The sequence below is a fragment of the Cryptomeria japonica genome, chromosome 2, assembly GCF_030272615.1.
Source record: "Cryptomeria japonica chromosome 2, Sugi_1.0, whole genome shotgun sequence".
NCBI classification, from domain to species: domain Eukaryota; kingdom Viridiplantae; phylum Streptophyta; class Pinopsida; order Cupressales; family Cupressaceae; genus Cryptomeria; species Cryptomeria japonica.
Genome location: NC_081406.1, coordinates 505,687,591 through 505,709,401, shown reverse-complemented (window position 1 = coordinate 505,709,401; position 21,811 = coordinate 505,687,591). Strand labels below are relative to the sequence as shown.

At 33.7% G+C, this 21,811-nt stretch overlaps 1 long non-coding RNA gene across 3 annotated transcripts in view; it reads right to left on the bottom strand.

Moving 5' to 3' along the window:
* The window catches only part of LOC131078928 (uncharacterized), a 92,055-nt gene that overhangs the window by 38,770 nt on the left and 31,474 nt on the right, over nucleotides 1–21,811 (bottom strand). For 2 of the 3 annotated variants that reach the window (XR_009371575.1, XR_009371574.1), the window contains exons 4-5: nucleotides 8,809–8,929; nucleotides 7,620–7,740 (exon numbers count right to left, since the gene is read on the bottom strand). The exons of the other annotated variant lie outside the window; for it this stretch is intronic. This is a non-coding gene — a long non-coding RNA (uncharacterized LOC131078928). The remainder of the gene's footprint in view (nucleotides 1–7,619; nucleotides 7,741–8,808; nucleotides 8,930–21,811) is intronic. 3 annotated transcript variants of the gene reach the window in all.

The window sequence follows — 21,811 nt, the reverse complement described above, 5'->3', positions numbered from 1 at the left end:
CACAGTCCCTGGAACTTTTGCTCAAATTTGTAGGGAAGCTTCATCTTGACACTCTACTACTAATTCCAGATGCATAGCTTCTTCCCACATCTCTATCTCAAGATATAATCGTTCCATTGTCATTTCTGCACTTAGTCTCAATTTGCTTAATTCAACTAATATATTAAAAAAGAGGGTTAATTTACTTTCCTAATACTTTCCAAAATTACTGCAATTCACTTAGTATTCAATCTCTTACCATTGGGGATTGGATCTAGTGAATTCATCACCTATTTTGAATGTAATGTGTGAAAAATTGAAGGGAATCCTTTGTGAAACTCTCATCCCTCTTTTGAGGGGATTAAAGTTTTCCACTTGATCTCCCCTCATCATTTTTCACATTACATTTTGGTGGACCCAACATCTTACATGCTTTACATTAAAAATTATTGCATACTTTTTCATTTACAAGTTTAATTTTCTTGTAATTTACACAAACTTAGTGGTTAATTCATTCAAAACCCTAGTTGGTAAAATTGAAATTCAACTTGTATTTTGCAAAAATTGCTATCTATTCTTATATCTGAAAATTACATTGTTTGTCAAATTCAATTCTTTCATTGTCTTGTTCAATTTGCAAATCAAATTTACAAAATTAAGTGGTTAATTGTCAAAACCCTAATTTTCAAATTTAATTGGATTTTGTGCAAATTTCAATCAATTACAACCAATTTCAGTTTTCTAAATATTATTTAAGGTGGCCCTATCCATTAGGTTTGACCTTTTTCAAAATTACAATTCAATTTCTTATCTTTTTCAAAACCCTAATAGGGTCCTATTTCGACATTCAAACCTTAATTTCACCTCTCTGGAGATTGTAAAATCAATCAATTTTTTGGGGTTAGCTCTCAAATAATTGTGGCTTTCATCCCTAAAAATTTCCGAAAAAGTTGGGAGAACCGTGCATAGCTTACACATGGTCCCTGTGTTTTTTCCTGAAATTTCGGGAGGCTGTTATGACTGTATTTAATTGCTTAAATCCAGAGAATTAGTTGATTTTGTTGAATTTTGATCCCTCTAAAATCGAAAACACTTCCCAAATTCAACATTGCAACTTTCAAGGAAACATTTAAAATTAAGTGGTTAATTATAATCAGCCCTAATTTTAAAATCTTAGTTTTGTCAATTTTAAATTTTAAATTAAGTGGTATCCCATTGGACCTAATTTTAAATTCCAATCTCTTTTTATTAATTATAAATCTTTCTTGGATATTGTTTCATTTCTTCTTTCCACAAAGTTCAAATTGCATAGTCATCATTTTCTTGAATTTTGCATTATTCAATTTTGCAAACTTTGTTCCCAAAATTCAAAATTCAAATTCAAATTTCAAATTTTCCCTCTAGTGCTTGAGTTTTACAACTATTAGTCCTACCTATACTATCTTAGTTAAACGAAGAATTAGAATTAAGGTTTCCCAAGGTTTAATTCTCGAAGAGATGGAGCCTAATTTGGGTGACTTTTACAATGAGGATATTGCTAATTCTTCCCATCCTAATAACATCTCTACCTACCCAATTGATGATTCCCATGATGAAGAAGAAGATTTGACTAGAGTTTCTATAGATCAACTTTCTAAATTGGACAATCAATTTGACAATTTCCAACAATGGATGACCCAAGAATATCCTAATAGTGAAGCTCTTCCATTAATTGAAGGTCTAAAACTCATGATTCAAAGTGATAAGAATGGAATTGATATATTATGTGGCATTTCTCATATTATTGATTCTAACATTATGGCTATGAAGAGTTGTGCTAGAAACCTAGTTTATTCACAACCTCTTACACAAATCAATCATCCTATTCCTTTGACCACTTGTATGGCTAGTATTCCTACTTTAACTTCAAACATCATGGCTACTTCAACTCAAAATGCCATACCTACAACCATTAGTCATGGGGCCAATCCCTCTTCTTCATTCAATCCTCCCTCTTTATCTATGCCTTCAATGAGTATTCATATTTCCTCTCAACATACCAATGTGACACAAGAGGGAAATTCGTTCAATCATTTTACTCCTCCTTTTAGTGTACCATTTCCTACTCAATCATCACCTATGCCTAATTACCATAGTGTCCCACCACCTTATTCTCAATCAATGCCTTCTTTCAATAACATCACACCACCATCTCAATCAAACATGTCTAACATAAATTCTTCAACTGAAGCAACCATTAATAACCTTGCTCAAACGGTATCTTCATTGCAACAACAAATCGCTTCTATGAGTCAATCTAGGTTTAGTGTGCCCACTTTTGATGTTGTGAGCCCACTTTCTCTTGATATTGTTAGAGTTGTCCATCCTAAGCATGTTGAAGTCCCTCAATTAGAACTCTATAATGGAAAAGGTGATCCTTTAACACATGTCAAAACATTCCAAACTTTGTGTACTGACTTTTCTCATGATCAGAGATTGCTTGCCAAATTGTTTCCTAGAACATTAAGAGATAAGGCTTTACAATGGTACTGCTCTTTGCCTTCTTATTATATTACTTCTTTTCAACAATTAGCAAATGCTTTTATTCAACAATTTCAAAACAACATAGGTCCTAAAATCTCTTTGACTAATTTAATGCATTGTAAACAAGGTGTTAAAGAAAAAGTGACTAATTTTATTGGTAGATACAAGCATTTGTGTTCTCAAATATCTTTTCCAATGCCTAATAATGATATTCAAAGAATTTTTATTTCTAATTTGCAAAAAGACATTAGGGAAAAACTTCTCTTTTCTGAGTTTACTTCCTTTCTGAAGTTGTGTGCAATACTTCATAATTATCAACTGACTGTGAGTCAAATGGAGCAATCTACTCTTATGGCTCTGAGTGATAAGGGTGAGAGTGCCCAACAACCATTTGTGAAGTTCAAACCAAACAAAGGCTTCATAAAGTTCAATGACACCATCAATGTGAATTCTATGACAGGGGTGCCTCCTATTTCTAAATTTTTTAAAAGAGGGAAATAATTTACTCCTTTGAATGAATCTTTGTTTAGTTGTTACAAAGAAATGTTATCAAACTTCCTCCAATAAAACCTGTTGATCCATCTAAAGCAACTTCACCTAACTTTGATAATAATTCTTTTTGTCAATTTCATTGTCAAGCAGGTCATGATACTAAAATTTCTTTTGCATTAAAATGTAAGATTTAAGACTTAACTGATAATAATACCTTATATGTGGCATGTATGAATGATAAGGGAAACAAATCAGTAGCTCCTCCTAATCAAAATCTTAAGATTTTCACTGATCCTTTACCCTCTCATGTACCTCTAATGTGATTGAGACTGAACACACTTCTTTTTCTCCCATTTATTTCACTTTCACAACTCAAAAAGTGGTTAATTTGGTAGAGAAACAAGAAACAACTAAGGATCCATGTATCACATTTAATCCTAGTGAGACCATTAAGGAACCTGATGGCCCTTTATACATAGTTGTGAAGATCCAAGGCAAACCCTATCATGGTTTTCTTATTGATCCATCTTGCATGGCTAATGTCATCATTGAAGAATACCTCATTTGCATCAACCTTGATATATGATGATACTAATGTGGTCATTAAGTTATTTGATGGATTTTCTTATCCTACTATTGGTTCTATCACACTTCCTATTGAAGTTCATACTAAATCAATAGATGTCAACCTTGTTATCATTCCTTCATCTGAACAATTCCATGTGAAGTTAGGCTACCCTTGGCTATCTTCCATGAAGGCTATTGCTTCTCCAATCCATAAGTTTTTGAAATTTCCCCACAATGGAGAAATCATAACTGTTAACCATAGCTTAATTTGACCTGTCGAAAGAAGCCCAGGTGTTCCTATTGATTACGTTTGGCCTCAACAATTTGGATCTCTTCCACCAAGAAGTGATGCTCTCTTTCAATCTTATAAAAAATGGAAGAAAGATATGATCTTACCCTTAAGCTAACCTAGAACTCCAACACTTGATATTCCCATCATTCTTGAAGATGAAGTTCTTCCCCTAACAAATAGAAATAATCTTCCTCCTAAGGAAGATTCCCAACCTATTCCTATGGATGAGACTATACCTCCTCCTCATGATGGACCTGGTCTCCTTCCTAAAACAAACATTCCTCCTTTATATGGTGAAGTTCCATCTCCTTCCTCTTACAGAGAGAAGAGACCTACCTCTCCTCTTGTCTAGCCTAAAAGACCTCAGCCTAAACATCCAACTACCAAAGATGAGAGCATTCCTCCTTCAACAAATATACCTCAATCTTCTCAACCTTCCACTAAGACTAGACGGAATCTTTGTGCAAGAGAACACCGACGAAAATGTCATGCTAGAGATCGTGAAGTTGTTTCTCAAACTATTCAATCTCCCAAAACACCAATAGTTGATATGATTCAATTTTCTCCTAAGCAAGATGTTGAACCTAAATCTCTAAATCACACTAATACATTTAGCCTAAAATTCCAACGGAGGTTTCCGACGGAGAAGGTATTTTGTGATCAAACTTGATTTTTTTTTTTAAAAAATGCCCGATTTCATTGGAATTCCAACGATAATCCAATGACATTAGGGTTTTTTTGAAAAAGTGCCCGTGTTCATCGGAATTTCGACGAACGCGTGCATTACTTAAAAAAAAAAAAAGACCAAAATCCTGCCTCTTTACAAAATCCCACCTATCTCATTCGTCCTGCCTCTTGGTGACAAACACAGCCGCAGCGGGGAATGGGGGAATGAAGTGCCACGGGCACAAAGTGCAAAGGCTAGCACATAACCAGCGAGGACGACTGCAAGGGAGCCCAAAATGGGTTGTGTAAACGACGACGCCCGGGCCTCCGTCAACAGCAATGAGAAAGATTTTTGGATGCGAGTGCTCGAGGACTGGTATTTTTGCGGTGATAAATTTTCTTGAACTTGTGCTACAGTTGTATCAACAAAATTCCTTGCTAGTTAGGGTATTAGAACAGATTAATCAAGATAATTTTCGGTTCATTTTCGTTACATTAATATGGTCGGAAAATAAATCTACATCCTGATACAAGATTGTAATCTCCTCCCCCATCACCCCCATTTCTCCCCGTGTAATATAGAGAATCCAGACAGAGAGGTACATTATATTATATATCTCATCAAGATGAGTATTAGTCATTCTTTGTTAGGTATGGAAATCTTTTGCGAGAGGAAATATTGTGGATGTGATTGACAAAGCAATAGTAGAAAGCATATCCAATGAGTAAGTTTTAAGATACATTCATCTGGGCCTTTTATGTGCACAAGTAGATGCATTAATTCGGTCATCAATGATCGATGTACATGCAATGCTTTTAAACTCTCCAACCTCTAGAATTATAGGTACAAATTCAACTACTTCACCGATCACTCATTCAATCCATCCATCTATTAATGATGAAACCATAACAGATTTAATTCCTAGATAATCTTATTTATTCTTTGCACATTAGAATAATAATAAATTTAATATCAAGTAGGTACTGTTTTTTACAATTTTAATTATGTAATACTTTATCATTATATATCAGTGAGTCATATGAACTCACACTTCATGATTAGTATGTAATATCTCCAGTTAGAATATTAAGTAACATTTCACTAAATTTCTCACCTCAAAAATTTCTTCACCTTAATGATAGTTAATGTTAAGGATTGAATGAAACAAAATCTTGTTCATGGATCACCTTCTTAGCCTCCTATGGAAGTCATTCTTTGTGTGGTCTACCATGACCATAATCAAGGTCTTAATAAATGCATTAGATACTCTCTATTATCAATAAGAGAGTTATCATAATATAGTCGTGGCGAGTGGTTACAAATTAGATTAGTGGGTCTATAGTTCCCACTTGGTTTGTACTTAGAAACATTATCATTTCTTAGTTGTATGGAAACTACAAATTCATGCATCTAGCCAACAATACACACTAGCTATTATATGATTCCACTAATGAGAAAAGCCTAGTTAATCTTATAGTTTGTGGAATTAGTCATGTCCCTCATATAGAATATCTATATATGGAGTATTCTTGCCTATAGATTACCTATTATTTTGCTTAATAATTTGATTATTTCACATACATTATAAAAGTGCCCTTCTAATATGTTTGTGCATCAATCTTGAAACCATCTTTTTATTAACCAACCAATGATAAGAATTATCTTAAACACGCCTCTATATTTGAATCCCACTAGCTTCCCACTAGCTTTGATAATCAACCATAATAACCTTAACAATGCATCGATGACAACAATGCCTAATAAATCATCAATTGTCTTAGGTGAATCTAGCCAAAGCCAACCCATCAAATCCACTAATCTCCCTTGCATCCCAATCATAAAATTTTATGGTTGTTGGAACAAGCTTGGGAGATTTAGTTCTTCCTTTGCAAATCAACATACCCTATTTTAGTTTCCCAAATATTTACTAAATAACTTTGAAGATAAATTGGGAAGAGAATCCATCATATAGATAATTCTTTTCAACATCCTTAGAGGACATTGTTTTGTCTATCATTTATTATAATAGCTAATACCCAATTTTTTTATAAGATAACAAGCAAAACCTCCTCTTCACAAACTATGTTTTCCTTAATAATCCAAGAATGAAAAAAGGAACCCACATAAAAATTACTTACTCCCTACCATGAAGGTAAAAGAACATCCAATTTAAAGATAGATGTACCAAAAGGAAAGAAATATCACCTCAAAATCTGTCTTGAACTTATACATTGAATCTATACACACGAGAATCCCCTTAATAACTCTCTCACAACTTTCAATGCTAGAAGAATGAGTGTTTTCACAAGACTTTCATACTATGATATTTATATCAAGATTCACTTGCATAGTTTTAGAGTCAAGCTGACCCATTCTCATGAGTAGTTCTTATGAACCCCTCATAAGAATGGATCACCTAGTACTCATTTCATCAAAGTGATGTTCATAGTATTATTGAAAAATTGTATTATTGTTCCAAATTTTGTGGATATTTAGGAGACACAAATAAAATATAAATGTAATCATTCCATATTTTTGTAGGAGATATTGGAATGAGACTAATAAGAAGAGTAGTAAACATGAGTCACAATGAGCACTTTAGAATAAATCTAAACATTATAAGGAAGAGTAGCTTGGAAAAATAGAAGCGTAATTTATTTTCCAATATGCAAGATTATTACTTGGGAAAGAATCTTGAAAGAGGATTGAAAAGATTCCTTGAGCTAACATTGTCTCACTTATCGAAAATTATGAGGAAGGATTCATTAATGAAAAGGTCATTAACAAGATGGAGAGAATAATAATTTAGCTTGGCCATGACACAAAGTCTTAGAATAGATGCCAACCTTGGTGAATGGAATGAAAATCCCAAACAATTAATGAGTGGTGAGACAAGTAGAGGCATCTATAAATTTTGTTTTGAATATATATAAAATAAAGAAAAAATGGGACTAAAACCAAGGGAAATGCACATGGAAAGGATATGATGAAAATCAAAATAAATAGTTTGAAGATAATATTAGTTACTTAAAGGATATTCCACTTGATTATTTGGTATATCATAACTATTTTGACAAATTTTGAAACCATTAGAGGTACCTTTTACTTTTGTAGATGAGGCATTCATTCATGTTGATGAGGTAACCTCCATCCCAAACCACCTATTTCACTCTTCTTCCTTTGTGTACCTCTTTTATTCTTCCATTACCTCTTCGTTTACCTAAATTCAATCCAAAACACAGTGTATATAGCATCAAAAAAATTCCATATTTGATTAATATTATCCACAACATATCGAAAAGACAAATACCACACTTACTATGTCATCAACCAAAAATAATTTACTTACATATTCAAAGAGTTCAATAATGGAGAAACATCCATGCGGTGCTCTACACATGTCCTTGAAGGTTCAAGAAATACTTATCCTCTATTGGTCCAAACTTTAAATCACTTTCCATGCATGAAAATAATTGCAACCATACACAATTTCCCACCCAATAGATTCTCTCAAACTAGTTTACTATCTTAACATAGGGTCAAGGAAAAGCGGGCCAAAATAGGAATCCAAGTGTCTTAAAAGCCTTCAAGACCATAGTGGTGAGGATTGAATTTCTTTCTTTAGAGGTATCTTTCTATAGATTAATTAGTTGGGGTAAATGTTTCAAATTTTGTGGATATTTAGGAGACAAAAATAAAATATAAATGTAATCATTCCATATTTTTGCAGGAGATATTGGAATGAGACTAATAAGTAGAGTAGTAAACATGAGTCACAATGAGCACTTTAGAATAAATCTAAACATTATAAGGAAGAGTAGCTTGGAAAAATAGAAGCGTAATTTATTTTCCAATATGCAAGATTATTACTTGGGAAAGAATCTTGAAAGAGGATTGAAAAGATTCCTTGAGCTAACATTGTCTCACTTATCAAAAATTATGAGGAAGGATTCATTAATGAAATGGTCATTAACAAGATGGAGAGAATAATAATTTAGCTTGGCCATGACACAAAGTCTTAGAATAGATGCCAACCTTGGTGAATGGAATGAAAATCCCAAACAATTAATGAGTGGTGAGACAAGTAGAGGCATCTATAAATTTTGTTTTGAATATATATAAAATAAAGAAAAAATGGGACTAAAACCAAGGGAAATGCACATGGAAAGGATATGATGAAAATCAAAATAAATAGTTTGAAGATAATATTAGTTACCTAAAGGATATTCCACTTGATTATTTGGTATATCATAACTATTTTGACAAATTTTGAAACCATTAGAGGTACCTTTTACTTCTGTAGATGAGGCATTCATTCATGTTGATGAGGTAACCTCCATCCCAAACCACCTATTTCACTCTTCTTCCTTTGTGTGCCTCTTTTATTCTTCCATTACCTCTTCGCTTACCTAAATTCAATCCAAAACATAGTGTATATAGCATCAAAAAAATTCCATATTTGATCAACCAAAAATAATTTACTTACATATTCAAAGAGTTCAATAATGGAGAAACATCCATGCAATACTCTACACATGTCCTTGAAGGTTCAAGAAATACTTATCCTCTATTGGTCCAAACTTTAAATCACTTTCCATGCATGAAAATAATCTATGCTAACGGTGATTGTCTATAATGGCTTCATTGTGTGCATAATTGATTGGCTCTTCACTCCTAAGACCTTCAAAAGTCTTTAATGGCTTCATTGAGTCCTTTTGTCTTCCAAATTCACCTACACCAACTTGAATTCTCCTTCAATGCTTGATTGCTTGTTCACTTGGAATTGAATTGATTTTATGACTAAGAGATCACTTGATTTTATATGTCTTGAAAGCATTTTATCCCGATGGCTTTAAATTAAAGTACTTTCTCTTCTATCTGGTATTGGTGGAGCAGATCCTTTTATGATATGTAAGTTGAGAATATTTTATGAAAGGTCCCTAAATGAATACACTTTAAACTGATTTTAATATACCTTGAAGTGTGCAATATGGAAGGTTTGTATTCTTAATCTCCTGCCCATTTCTTAATTTAAAAGATGATATCTTTATTAAATATCTTTATTAACTTGATTTCTCCTTCAATTCTTGATGAATGCTTGATTGCACGTTCACTTGGAATTGAATTGATTTTATAATTAAGAGATCACTTGAATTGTAGGTAAACCCCTTCAAATGACAGGGTAGGCTTCCTTTTATACCTAATATATGTCTTGAAAGCATTTTATTGTGATGGCTTTAAATTAAAGTACTTTCTCTTCTATCTGGTATTGGTGGAGCAGAGGTTGCATTGCATCGTCCTAGGATACATATTTCCGCAGATAGAACACAAGTTAAATGTATCCCAGGTCGATGCAAAGCAACCTCTACTCTAGAGATCACCAAAAAATAGAGAAAGAACTTTAATTTAATGCCATCAGGATAAAAGTTTTTAATCAAGACAGATAAAATTTGAGTTTGATTGTCATCATTTACTTTGCCAAATTCTTCACACGTAACTTCTGAATTAATTTCCTATTCACAAGAATTTTATTATGTCTCAAATATAGGGAAACAGAAGGCTTCAAATAGTAAATTTGAACATGCAACTAAATCCATTGACTAACCAGAAGAACAAAATTAAGAAACGGTTTGATCATCTGAGAGATGTTGTAGACTTGCAATTCACCAGCTAAGTTTTTGTGGGTAAGATTTTTTTTTGTTTTGGTTATGGTTGTGTTTATAGGGAGACATTTACAAATTTATATCTATTTTCACTATTTAATGGTTTATGGGTTTGTAATGGTAATTTAATGTTCTTTCATATTTTTGTATATATTCTTTATAATAGCCTATTATATTGATTTGTTCTATTATGCATAATGGTGTGGGTCAGACAGCTTTGCCGTTGGTGCATGAAAGCATTGAACGAGTCCTACTTTTAAAAATTACATGAAACATTTTTAATTTATTTGATTCAGTGTTATTTGCAAAAAATGATTATCAATGATGTTTCCTTTCTCCAAGAATTGTCTAGGACCTTTCCATCAGATAATATGTAACATCGAATGACTAAATCTTTTCATTACAAATGCTTATTTTATTTAATTATTATCTGAGCGTGAATTAAAATTTATATCTGTACGGAAGCAGAACATACAAGTTCAAGAGTCATGTGCAAGCAAATTTCCTAAAAGAAAGCAAGCAGGCATTATCTTGAATGACATGGAAACAAGCTCATCAGCTGCCTAGAAGAGAGCAATTGGAGAATGGCAGAGGAAAGTGTTTAAGGGTGATAAATAGATAGATAGTATGCAATATAAACAAACAATGTCTGGAGTGTCTGATGTGACGTCTCTAATTTATGTCCGGAGGGTCTAACTGGTTTTGGAGTTCCTGCGAAACCTATTGGGCCACGCTTGGAGGAAATCAATGTGTTCATGCAAGGAGCACCCTTTTTCTATTATGAGAATGATACTTTTGCACTGAGGGATATTTGGAAGTCAATATCCAAAAATTTCTATAGTGTGGAACAAGAGTTGGCGGACTTGAAGTATAATTGTCAGCTTTCAGAAGACCAAGAGGTTATGTACATAATCTCCCAATAGAAGAGCGATTTCAAGAATTACCTCTCCCCCCCATGACCATTCAAGAAGAACTTCCTCAACCAAAGGACTATTGGCCTCCATGGGATCAAAGAAAAAAATTAAAGCATAGACTCTCGACGATGTGGTGGTGTCCTTTGTGAAAAACTCTACACTATAATTGAAAATTCACGAGGGAAACTGCAAGATAGTGAAGAGAAATACAATCTTGAAAAGTGGGAAGAATGGATCTTGGTTTGGGTGGGGCCAAGTCAGGTGGCTCCTCTAGAGGTTGACGAGATAGAAATCATATTAGGATTTGAAAAAGATCACACTCGTGGAACTTCGTGTGCGAGTGATTGATTGCGGTGTTTGGGTAATGCATTCCAAATAGATACAATTGCATGCCATCAAGACATTACCCATTTGGAATGCAACTATATCTATTTGGAATGCATTACCCAAACACCGCAATCGATCACTCGCACACGAAGTTCCACGAGTGTGATCTTTTTCAAATCCTAATATGATTTCTATCTCGTCAACCTCTAGAGGAGCCACCTGACTTGGCCCCACCCAAACCAAGATCCATTCTTACCACTTTTCAAGATTGTATTTCTCTTCACTATCTTGCAGTTTCCCTCATGAATTTTCAATTATAGTGTAGAGTTCTTCACGGAGGACACCACCACATCGTCTAGAGTCTATGCTTTAATTTTTTTCTTTGATCCCATGGAGGCCAATAGTCCTTTGTTTGAGGAAGTGCTTCATGAATAGTCATGGGGGGGTGAGGTAATTCTTGTGGTCACTCTTCTATTGGGAGATTGTGTACATAACCTCTTGGTCTTCTGAAAGCTGACAATTATACTTCGAGTCCGCCAACTCTTGTTCCACACTATAGAAATTTTTGGATATTGACTTCCAAATATCCCTAGGTGCAAAAGTATCAGTCTCATAATAGAAAAAAGGTGCTCCTTGCATGAACACATTGATTTCCTCCAAGCGTGGCCCAATAGGTTTCGCAGGAACTCCAAAACCAGTTAGACCCTCCGGACATAAATTAGAGACGTCACATCAGACACTCCAGACATTGTTTGTTTGTATTGCATACTATCTATCTATTTATCACCCTTAAACACTTTCCTCTGCCATTCTCCAATTGCTCTCTTCTAGGCAGCTGATGAGCTTGTTTCCATGTCATTCAAGATAATGCCTGCTTGCTTTCTTTTAGGAAATTTGCATGCAAGAGACTCTTCAACTTGTATGTTCTGCTTCCATACAGATATAAATTTTAATTCACACTGAGATAATACTTAAATTAAATAAGCAATTGTAAAGAAAAAATTTAGTCATTCGATGTTACATATTATCTGACGGAAAGGTCCTAGACAATTCTTGGAGAAAGGAAACATCATTGATAATCTTTTTTTGCAAATAACACTGAATCAAATAAATTAAAAATGTTTCATGTAATTTTTAAAAGTAGAACTCGTTCAATGCTTTCATGCACCAACGGCAAAGCCATTCGACCCACATCATCTCTCATCATCGGAATTTTGACGACCACTAATGAAACACTTGACAAGGATGTTGTGCATCCAACGACACTCCTCTGTCAGAATTTTATACTTTGGTGTCAGAATTCTGACGACAGCCCGAGATGGAGATGGTATTCGTTCGCGGAATGAGCATGCATGGTGGCCATCGGAAAGGTTGGAGGTAATGTTGAAATTGCGACGACCACGAGGATAGTCGGAACTTCCGACACAAAGTTTTCGACGACCGTTTTTGTCGGTAGTGCGACGAAATGTGGTCGGAATTCTGACGATTGGCTGTCGAAATCTTGACCCAAATGTACTAGTGTCATAAGCTGCAAAAAACATGTGATGGTTTTACTTCTATTCATGTTAGATCTCCTCTTTTTATAAATCTTGATGAAGAAATAGGTGAAAATGTTATTCATGATGGCAATATAACTCCTAATGCTTCTGATAGTGAATATGAATATGTTGATGTTGGCAATCATTTATTTGTATAATTTTCAAAGGCCTTAATCCTAGCTCCTAGAAATGAACAAAGTGACTTAGCACATGAGAATAGTCCTTGTTTGGATTTTGTGATAGCTCCATCTGTTGTGCTCCATGTTTCTCCTTTGGCAAGTTTCCCGCCTTCCCGAAATAATGATCAGCAAGATCGGGAGGTGGATGTCATGCTAGACTAGCTGCATTAGTACCGTAGATCCTCCACCTCTCTCCTTTCTTTCTCTTTTGTGACCATTCTTCTATGTGTATCCCTATTCTTCTATTTGTTGTCCCTAGTGATGTCTACTTGAGGATGATGCAAAGCATTGAGATCTCTTTTGGTCTCTTTCATGTTGACTCAAAAGACACATGTGTTCCCTTTCTTCCAAGATGGTTTCCTTTCTTTGGGGAATGAGGACTATTCTATGCATATATATACATGATATACATGAGTTATCATACAACATATTGACCCCGAGGAAAGTGAAGCCACCTCCTGCTTGGTGTATTGTGTTTGAATTATCCTTGGATTTATTCCTTGATTGGGGGATAAATCCTTGCGATAATGTGCTCCCTCTCTTTCTCTCTTTGAGGTGTATCCTACCTTAAAGAGATCGCTCTCGATAAGGCGTGTGTGATCGCTTTAATGTGGGGGCATACACTCTGCTCATATTTTCCTTCTTGACACTTAAAGTTACTCAGCAGACTTTGGCTTTGCTTTGTAATTTTTGGTATCCTTTCTTTTCATGACTCATAGTGAGGGGAACTTTACTATTTGCAATCATTATTCTCCATCTTGATCTTCCCTTTTACTTTGTTAATCAATGTCGTAAGATCCTTCGTCCACTATGGGCTTGGCTTGACATGGTGAAATCTTTCAAACTTGTTTCCTTATACTTTACCGATAGTATTGGCATACGCTTATACTCCCGCTAAAGTGGGGGCTAAATGTAGCATCATAAAATTGTGACCCTTGCAATTTTCGACCGCATTTGGGTCTTTGCATTAGCGGACAAATCGCCAAGCCTGATCGGAGACTAGAAACATGCTCATGCCATAAAAAACTTGCATTTTCCATCATTCTGCACTGCCTTTTGTTGCTACCTGTCCTAAATCAGGGTAGGAAAAGGGTGTGGCACCCTTGTCCTAGCCCTATTTTGGGCCCCCTTTGGTCCCCCCTTGCATTGGGTTTATCAATTTGTGAGCGAGAAAAGTTTCTCTATGTCAGCCTAAGATGGGAACTTATCTAAAAACCCCTAATTGGCAAGTATATAAGGAGCACTTCCTCTCCTATTTGCATAAGTGACAATAGGGTGAACAAGTGAGAGGTCTCCATTATTGTTATCAAGCATTCAAGCATTGATCATTTCAAGTCTCCTTTCAAGGGTAGGTGTTGCATTCAAGACAAGGATTCAACCATTGAAGAGGAGATTTATATCAACATTCAAGACATCCTACTTCACATATCCATTCAAGAAAATTCATCTACAAAGGTATCAACCTTTCAATTAAATTCCCTCCTTGAGGTGGATTTACTTCAAACATTTCCTTTCATTTACTTACAACATTTTTCAACCACTTGGTTAATTCCAAAACGGGGTTTGACTTGAAGGCAAACCGACAATCCCAACAACATTGCCCTCTATTTTTTGTGTGTAGGTTGTAGGTGCGCCACTATAATTGCAGGTTTAGGCTTCATTTTCAGAGACGGAAAACCCATTTTCGACATGCGGATTTTTCGGAGGACCATGTGCAACTTACACATGGTCCCTGCAACGTTTGATCAGATTTGCAAGTAAGCTTTGTCTCGACATTCTACTACTAATTCCAAGTGCACAACTTCATCCCACGTCTCTATCTCAAGATATAATCGTTCCTTTTTCATTTCTGCACTTAGTCTCAATTTGCTTGATTCGACAAATATATTACAAAAGAGGGTTAATTTACTTTCCTAATACTTTCCAAAATTACTGCAATTCACTTAGTATTCAATCTCTTACCATTGGGGATTAGATCTAGTGAATTCAACCCCTATTTTGAATGTAATGTTTGAAAAATTGAAGGGAATCCTTTGTGAAACTTTCATCCCTCTTTTGAGGGGAGTAAAGCTTTCTACTTGATCTCCCCTCATCATTTTTAACATTACAGGGATTACCATCCCATGCATTCCCAAATGTTCTCAATTTTGTCAACTAATGGAACATTTCACATACCAGGTGTGTCTGGTGCAGAAGCACATGGGTGTATGAGAAATCAGCACCACCAAAAATATTTTTGTTTGTTTCTTTAATTTTTATTTTGATTTGTTTGTCTCTTTTTGGTATCTTTGTGACTTTGGATAGTTTGCACAATCAGATTCCAGATTCCATTATTACTTTGGTTCAATGGTGTTGTATGTATGATTCAAAGTTAATTCTTACTCTTGACTTTGAAATCACATGGGAAAAACTTAAACCATTAGGCACTCGCCAAACAAAGAAATTAAATTCCAAAACCAACATGTTTCTTGCTGCAACCAATAAGAAGATGGAAAGGCATATTGGTATTAGTCATTGGTGAATTTGTGCAGCGATTTGGGAAAACAAAATAAAAAATCAGACTTGTGTTTTAAATAGGAAACTCCTTCATTTTTTAGTGGTGAAAGAAAGGAAACAATGAGGTGTTATGACTTTTAATACCCATTCCAACTTAGAGAAATGAATAGACATTGAAAGAGGGAATGAAATGATAGAAAATTCATTGTAGTAAAAATTAAAAAAAGAGGCATCAATTAATTTAGCCAAGAGAGGCAAGATGAAAAATATGCATATGGAGAGAAGAGAAAGGTAGGGGTTGTGTGGTAACAATAGAGATAAACCCCTATGCAAGAGGAGAAACACAACAATGAGTTAGAAATGAAGGTTTGGCTGGCAATGCAAAAGTAGAGAAAGAGTGAGTAGTGTGTGCCAAGGGATAAGGGAAAAAAGAATATCCAAATAAGAACCTATTCTTAGTCACCAAAATCTCTTGAGTAGAGGTAAGACACTCAATGCTAGAAAATAAACAATAGTTCAAATTTGTTGAGAGAGTTGGGGCATAGATAAATTATATTGGTAGAAAGAGGAGACATTGGTTGAGTTATTGAGTGATGTTCTTGGAAGAGGAATATAGATTATAGAATATAGTAATCAAAGTATGTGGATTGGACACTAATTTCTCATTGAAATTGGATGAAGAGATGTACATAGATTGTAAATAGTCCTTGATAATCTTAATAGAACTTGAAATTTTGATTTTGGATATAATTGCATTATGTTAATATTGGTATTTATTTTTAAAATTTGGATGCAACTTACCAATGAGTTGATCTTTGATCAATATCCCATTCTTGATGCAAAAATCAGAAAAATCATTAGAATTAATCTCTCTCCCTCTATCTTTTCTGAGTATCTTGATAAGATAACCACTCTCATTTTTGCCATTGCTTTAAAATTCTTGTAGCATGCAAAGGCTTCAGATTTTTGTTTGCAAGCTTCCAGAATTTTATTTAAGAAAATAAACCCAAGTGTAGTAAGAGTATCCATCAATGAAAGTCATAAAATAAAGGTTCTTACACAATGATTTCTCTTGCATGTCACCACAAATGTCAACATATGCAAGCTTTAGAGGAGATTTGGCCCTCCAAGATTTGTTCGTGGAAAAATTATCTCAATGATGCTTGCCAAGAGAACACCCTAAAAAAACTTCTTCTTTAACTTTGATTGTAGGAAACCCTCTCACTATATTTTTCTTATTTAACAACATGATAAGCCTTGAAAATATCAGATGACCATAATGCTGATGCCATAACTACAGATCATATGTGGTTGATTTGAGTACATGCAACTTACTAGGAACCAATGTGAGAGGAAATAATCTATTTTTTTTCATACAAGCCTTTGCTACAAGATGATCTGATTATCAAATTTATCAAATATTTTGCAACAATTATCTTCAAACACTACTTTATAGTTTTCTCCTACAAGGTGCCTAATATGCAAAACAATTATGTTGTAACTTTGGCACAAAAAAAGTATCATAAATATGAGTAGTGTCTCCTTGCTTAGTCTTAACTACAAGGGTACCTTTTTATCATTATATCAACCTCCTTATCATCTCCAAATTTAACTTGAATTCATACTGAATCATCTAATTTGACAAAGAGATCATATTTACTAGTCATGTGATCTGAGTAGCCATTGTCCAATAACTAGACATCCTCTTGGTGTTCTTTTCCAAAACCACATGTGAAGAATGTGGAATCCTTTTCTTTAGAAGAGTGGCCATACATTTCACAATATCTGCACTGGCTACTCCTTTGACCCACAAAAATTCATCCTCTTCCTCTATTATTTCCTCTTCCTCTTCCTCTTCCTCTTTCTCTACCTCATCCTCTATTATTAGTACTAGGATTCACCTTGAGATTTAGTACTGTGAGAGGGAGGATATTTGCACTTTTCTTCAATGTTCACAGAAGACTGGAAAGCTTGCACCAAACTTTTTGTAGAACACTGCATACACTCCTCATGAGTTTGCAAAGAACCTATCAACTTTGCAACTTTGAAAGTAGTTAGATCTTTACTTTCTTCAATGGCTATAACCATAGGATCAAATTTAGGAGGAAGAGATCCCAATTTTTTTTTCTATAATTTTATGTCCTATTACAGTTTCCCCTTGATTCCTAAGTTGATTCACAATACCTTGAGTCCTAGTAGTAAATTCATGAATAGTCTCAGCTTCCTTCATCCTTAAATTTGCAAATTCTCTTTGAAAAGTTTGAAGTCTTACCAATCCATTTTTTTTTGTACCTTAGTATGCAATTTGTATAGCCTCTCATGCATCCTTTTATTTTTTCATACTAGTAATTCGAGGTAAAATTGAAACATCCAATGCAAATCGAATGATGAAAAGAGCTTTGTTGTCCTTCTTTTTGTCTTCTTTCAGTTGATTTCATTATTGTGGTGTCAATGCATTCAAATCAATCTGATCTGCATGTTCTACGTATACCACTTCCACTAATTCCCAACGTTCTTAGGATAATAGTACGGTCTTCATTTGCATAGTCCAATAATCATAGTTGTCTCTGTTAAACAATGAAAGTTGAAATGGTAAATTGTTTCTATTAGCCATCTGGAGATAACTACTTCTCTAACCTTGCTATCTACACCATTAGAAATTCTACAACCTACTTTGATCCAATTGAAAGATTAAGATAATTTAAAAAACATTGACAAATATTGAAAGGAAATCAAAATCCAAATATACTCTAAACTATGTTGAATGGAAAATTCATTTCATTGAAAACTTGAATGTGAATTACAATAATAGTGAATTGTCTTATAGAGAATTGTTTTCCTAAGAATAGGAAAAAAACATTAAAACTAAAAACTAAGTTTATCATAGTAGTTTACAAACTACTGTTTTATTAGCACATAAAAGTAAAATACTAAAAAATCCAAAGGTCTATGAAGGTTTGTAGTTTTATTATGCCGAAAAGAAAAACTATGAAAAACCATAATTTTCAAATTATCTCTCCAATGCATCATTCATATCTTCACCATTTACCTAAAATACTTCAAAGATTGAGGTGCTCTTTGAAAAAGCTTACAATTTGTTTGATTATTGAGTCTCTTTTCAGGAGAGGTTTAAATTGAGATTAAATTAAAAAACACCTCACTAAATGTCAAAAAAAATGCAACTTAGTAGTCTTATGAAAAGGGAGTTGTGTTAGCATCATGAATCCCATCCACTACATTCCAATTAAACATGATCCTAGGGATCACCTTAAGTAACCACCTTACTTTTCACAACATTGTCTCATTCTATGGGATTGCACAATGAATAAGAAACCCTCTCTAAATACACAATGATGGAGCACAATATATTGTATAGATATAAAGGAATAAGAAGTTTCTATTCACTAGAGCACTATCCATTTGAGTGATTAGAAATTATTTAATTAACATTGAGAAATTTGACTTAACTGGTACCACCTCTAACATCTACTAACATTTTGCCAACCCTTTAGAATACATAGGAGATCTTGAAGGTGTTTAAAAATATTGCAACCAAACATTTATCCTTATCTAAATCTTCCTTGGTTACAGCCTAATCCTCTAAAATAGATAGAACCAATATAATAAAACCTACTTAAATGAAAAATATCTAGCAATAGAGCTCTAGGATTAATAATTATCTTCATTCCCAAACCATCAAGGTTTAAAATTGTCTTGATGATATCCAATGAAGTCAAATTTAGAAGAGTGAGAATAACCTTTTTGTATGATTTCACCCTTCCAATGGGAATACCTTACAAATGGTAGCATACTATGGCGAACTATAAAACTTGAAGATATATTAAAATAATATTCTAAAAGACATATCATTTGATCCTCACAAGGAAATAATTCCATTGCATAAGGGAGGTAGAAAAAAAATATATATGGTTCCCCACAGCCACCTCACACTTGTAAAATAAGTGTCAATCTTCCCCTCAAAATGAGGCCTCATTCTATCAACAAACAATTGGCAAAGCAATAGAAGAAGAAGAAACAAGGTTATAAATGAAGACCTTAATAAAATTAAGGATACAAGTTTGAAACCAATAATACCCCAAAATCTATCCACCCATTTATCTTATCATTAATTCCCACTATCAAAGGAATAATATCAATTACTTTGTTGAATCTTCCTCCACAATCAACTTCTTACAATTGAATATATACCAAAAAAATCCAAGCCCTGAATTTTTGCCTATGATTCTTCTTAATAAATTTAAATTAAAAATCTTTTTTCTTCTTCTAAAGAAAAAAGATTTTTGGGAGGTTTATGAGGCTATGAAAATTAGCTATGGTATTGGAGTATCGAAGCATTTCACTAGGGCCATGGAAATACACAGTCCCTTAGGGTAACTAGATTGTTACCCATTTCTTAGATATATTATTTGCTCTCCACTACCTGATCAACCACACTCATCATCAATTAATGTCTTCACATGGAGTAGAAAATACTCCTCAAAAATTTGAAGTGGGAGAGTCCTCAAGAGCCAAGAAAAAGGAAGAAAATGGATATTTCTAGTTCTACCAATAATTTCATATTATAGATGTAGAACTTGTATGTTTTTGAGCCATAGTATATCTACCTATTTTGTGGGTTTTGGTTAGTATTGTACATGTTCTCAATGCATATAGTATTTTGCCTAAGGCTCCAATACTTCTAAGCTTCATTTTTTGGAGTAGGCCTGGCAACAAATATATTTTTAGCAAGTATACAAATGTCATAGTCTCTGCACTAGATTTGTAAAAAACATATATTTTATATTAATATAACCATATCGGCTCTAATGTCTTTAATCCAAAAAAATAAAAATTATGTGTGAAATTATTTACATTGTTTTTAATAAGTTATTTTTGTAGTTAATGATATTTTTAAAAAGTGGGGGATTCATCCCGTAGTGTGATGGTTAAGTGGTGATGTAATTATTTTGGACACCAAGGTTCAAACCCCAACTAGGCCATTGTGATCTCAAGCTTGTGTCTTCACTAATTGAATTTTCTTGTGGATTTGAACCTCAACATCGATGTTGTTGGAATTAAAGCTAGGTGTGGATTTGAACCTCAACATTGATATTGTTGAAATTAAAGCAAAATGAATTAGCAAGAATACATGGCTATGCTTCATACTCTCACTGGTTTGGTGACATGATCATAAGTTTGATTGTTGTGCATTGAGGTCCCCTGATTGTGTCCTCACCTTGTCTTGTCTAGGCTAAAAACATCCTAGATTCACTAATAGAAAAAAAAAATTAAAAAGTGGCACTCATTCTATAATTTTTTTAACATAAATGAAAATATTTATAAATCCTTTAACATATATTAGTCACACCAATATTTAGTGTGCACAAATTTTGTATAATTTTTATTGCATATTTTGTATTATTATTAATTTTTATGTGAAATTAAGTTTAATTGAGATACTTCTATTTCATAATATATAACTTAACACACATAGACACACACACATATATAAGCAATTTTTGGTTTGAATAAGGAAATTAACACAGTGTATGTATATATTTTTCACATTTTTTCTATTTTTTCTATTTTTTCTATTTTTCAATGTATGTGGAACAAAGACCTTAAAATTCAATACAAACCTATGCTCACTAGAAAATAAAAAGAATAAAATAATCCAATGGTACATGAGGACACATCCCCAAAAAAAAATTTGCAAGCAAAACGTCCTTGATCAATGGGGACATCTTGGAAAAATAAAAAAAATTATTTTTAAATGATGTTTGTGGGCCTCCATGATCCTCTAAGCTTAACATGAAAGAACACAATAGTCCACAAGTAGAATTTGACTTCATTTTTACATTGAAAAAAAATTGTAGACAAGTTAGAAAGAAAAAGCAACAAGATTTGAAGGTGTTGCTTAAAAAACTAACTTCAATTAGAGGTGACCATCATACTTTCCATCATTATGTTTTAGAATTTTTTACATTTGTACTACAAACTTGAGGCCTTTGGTCATTTTGGTGTATGGAGTATTACTATTTTTTAATTTTATATCATGTGCACATTGACATGAATTATGGAAGCAATAAAATATTAATTTGTTTGACTCTCATGTAAACTCAACTACTAGTTTTTAAGGATTCTATACTAGATATGTCAATATGATGAATGCTT